This window comes from Salvelinus namaycush, unplaced genomic scaffold (assembly GCF_016432855.1).
Source record: "Salvelinus namaycush isolate Seneca unplaced genomic scaffold, SaNama_1.0 Scaffold3541, whole genome shotgun sequence".
Lineage (NCBI taxonomy): Eukaryota > Metazoa > Chordata > Actinopteri > Salmoniformes > Salmonidae > Salvelinus > Salvelinus namaycush.
In genome coordinates this window covers 10,285-13,384 of record NW_024060499.1, presented here as the reverse complement: position 1 = coordinate 13,384, position 3,100 = coordinate 10,285, and the positions used below count along the sequence as shown (strand labels likewise).

At 39.5% G+C, this 3,100-nt stretch overlaps 1 long non-coding RNA gene across 2 annotated transcripts; it reads right to left on the bottom strand.

Moving 5' to 3' along the window:
* Positions 1-592: 592 nt before the first annotated feature.
* Positions 593-2,341, bottom strand: LOC120040468. Of its 2 annotated transcripts, none has more exons than XR_005475665.1 (3): positions 2,147-2,341; positions 1,297-1,395; positions 593-1,040 (listed from the first exon to the last, which is right to left on the bottom strand). It is a non-coding gene; the product is annotated as an uncharacterized LOC120040468 (long non-coding RNA). The 2 variants fall into 2 exon arrangements; XR_005475666.1 differs by having other exon boundaries at positions 1,297-1,392.
* Positions 2,342-3,100: the final 759 nt, after the last annotated feature.

The following is a 3,100-nucleotide window of genomic DNA, read 5'->3' as shown; positions in this document are numbered from 1 at the left end:
CTGTGGATATAGATACTTTTGTACCGGTTTCCTCCAGCATCTTCACAAGGTCCTTTGCTGTTGTTCTGGGATTGATTTGCACTTTTTGCACCAAAGTACTTTCATCTCTAGGAGACAGAACACGTCTCCTTCCTGAGCGGTATGATGGCTGCGTGGTCCCATGGTGTTTATACTTGCGTACTATTGTTTGTACAGATGAACGTGGTACCTTCAGGCATTTGGAAATTGCTCCCAAGGATGAACCAGACTTGTGGAGGTCTACAATTTTTTTTCTGAGGTCTTGGCTGATTTCTTTTGATTTTCCCATGATGTCAAGCAAAGAGGCACTGAGTTTGAAGGTAGGCCTTGAAGTACATCCACAGGTACACCTCCAGTTGACTCAAATTATGTCAATTAGCCTATCAGAAGCTTCTGAAGCCATGATTTTCTGGAATTTTCCAAGCTGTTTAAAGGCACAGTCAACTTAGTGTATTTAAACTTCTGACCCACTGGAATTGTGATACAGTGAATTATAAGTGAAATAATCTGTCTGTATACAATTGTTGGAAAAATTACTTGTGTCATGCACAAATTAGATGTCCTAACCGACTTGCCAAAACTATAGTTTATTAACAAGACATTTGTTTTGTGGTTGAAAATCAAATTTTAATGACTCCCAACCGAAGTTCATGTAAACTTCCCACTTCAACTTTATGTACAAAAGCTAGCAATATATATACCACAATGCAGTTGTGAGCATACTAGGCATTTACATATTATATTACAAAATATGGATGTTGTGTTGGTTGAATGTTCCAGGCAGGTTCCTGAATGTTTTTCAGCTGGTGACCCTCTTCTTGTGTTGGGTAATGATAGCTGGTTTAGCAGGCTTTGGCGCTGTGGTGATGTTGGCAGAGATGTTTAGTGGAGCTGTGACTCTGGCTCCTTGTAGACAACCGTCTGCTCTTTTCTGCACTTCACAGCCATGTGGCCTCTCGTACACTTTTTCACCCCCCACTGCTTCGACCTCTTGCAGAAGATTTGTTTGTACTGCAAGTCTCCTGGAAAGGCATTAAGACTGATCATGAGGATGTGTAAAACATGAAGACTGATTATGAGGATGTGTAACCATACAATGATCTGTGTTCATCTGTAAACAAAAAAAGGGTACAATAGATTGGTATGTGTTTCGTTACACTCAGAGTCAATAATGGGGCATTGAGATGGGCTGTTAGCAAAGATGAGAAAAGTTTAGTGTACAGCCTAGTGTATTGGTGATTTTGTTTTCTAAAGAGGGTATTGTGCTTTCATAAATACCTTTGGCTGCCCTGGCTTGTTTCAAAGTCAGATGATGTTGAGCTTGAGCTTATTCCAGGCTGAAAGCTTTCATCCAATGGGTCTACAGGCGCTGTACTACTAAAGCCGGTGTCAAAGCCATCATCATCAGCAGCAGCAGGATTAGTGTGTAGGACACACAGAAGTCAGTGATTAAGCAACATTTTACTACTTTGTCCCCATCAATACACACTCAAACAAGATACTATATCCACCCACCCCATTCATGTCAATAGATCATGCATACTAACCTTCACACAATACCCACCTCCAACAGACACAAGTCAGTCACCCACACCATCCCCTCCTTACTAATACCTATTTTTTCCAATTTAGACTTCAAGCCTTGCATGAACAATCAACTAAGCCTCCATAATACAGAGAAAGCTACAGTAGAAGTTGTAGCCTACTTGTAAACACACCAACTATGACAACAAGACACGGACCATGTTTGTTCCTAGCTCCAGTTTATTTATTTGCTCATCATGGAGTCATGGAAAGATTTAGTAGATTTTAGGTTCTTGGTGCTGAGCTTGATGCCGCTGCAGATGTTGATGGGATCATACTCTAAAGAACACATAGCCACGTTAGCCTCTGCGATAGTTAGTTAGCTAGCTAGCTAATGGTTAGCTAACATAACCTAACGAAGCTAATGTTAGCTTGCAAAGTTAAAAATCACATGGCCAGATAGCAGCTGGCTAATTACATTGTTATGCTTTGAAATGTCTAGCCAGCATATTATGAACGCTAGCTAACTAGATTTTGGTTTAGATAAACAAATGTAGTTCACTAGTTATCTAGTTAGTTAGCTAGGTAAAGTTAGCTACGTTACCTCAGCTTAACTTATTTTCTGCTGCGCGGATCGGATGCCTTCCTCTTTGAGGTGAAGGGGAATTTCAATGGAATATCATCACTTTTCAAAGCTCAACGACATTGCAACCCCATCAGTTGATTCAGTTCCGTTTCGAAATCCTCTGTCTGAAAGTGCTGGCTGCAAACACAGACATTTTGATTTTTCTTACGTCAACTGTATACATCTCCAAATCGCAAGGAATTCTGGACATTGTGGTTTGCTTACAACCAGGAAATGTAGCTGGCCGTTTCTACCGGTGAGATGCAGAAACACTTGTATTTGTGTGTAATGAGGAAATTTAAAATGTTTACTACACATATGATATGTTAATAACATATTAATGGACATATATAGTGAAATAGAGCAGCAGTGACATTTCCATTTAAGAAAATGCACTCACAACTACAAATCAATATGGAAGAAACATAATTGGTGTATAGATAGAAGTTAAAACATTCTTCAAGGTTTATCTCATATGGGAGCTTTTTCCTGGTTCATCTCTGAAAACATGTTTTGTGTTGCTACTAACTTCACTATTTTTCACCATGAATCTTGTTCTGGAGGCAGCTTTGCATAGTAGTCACTAGCTAGCACAGCCACAAAGTCATAAAATCTGATTTTAAACCTAACCCTAACCATAACCATACTGCTAACCCTAATGCTTAACCTTAACCTCCAATTAAGACCTAAAAGCTCATTCTTGTTTTCATGGATTTCTTCAATAATAGCCCATTTTGATTTTGCAAGCTGACCTATCCAGGACAAGACTCATGACAATAAACGTCAACCTGACCTTTGCTCTCTTTGTTTTTTCCGTATTCCCCTTTGTCATCCTTTTCCCTCTCTCCTCAGCTATCATCTCAACTTTTTAGTTTCACAATTTTCTTTCTTTCTCTGCCCACTACCTGTTCTCTCATCTCTCACTCCATATTG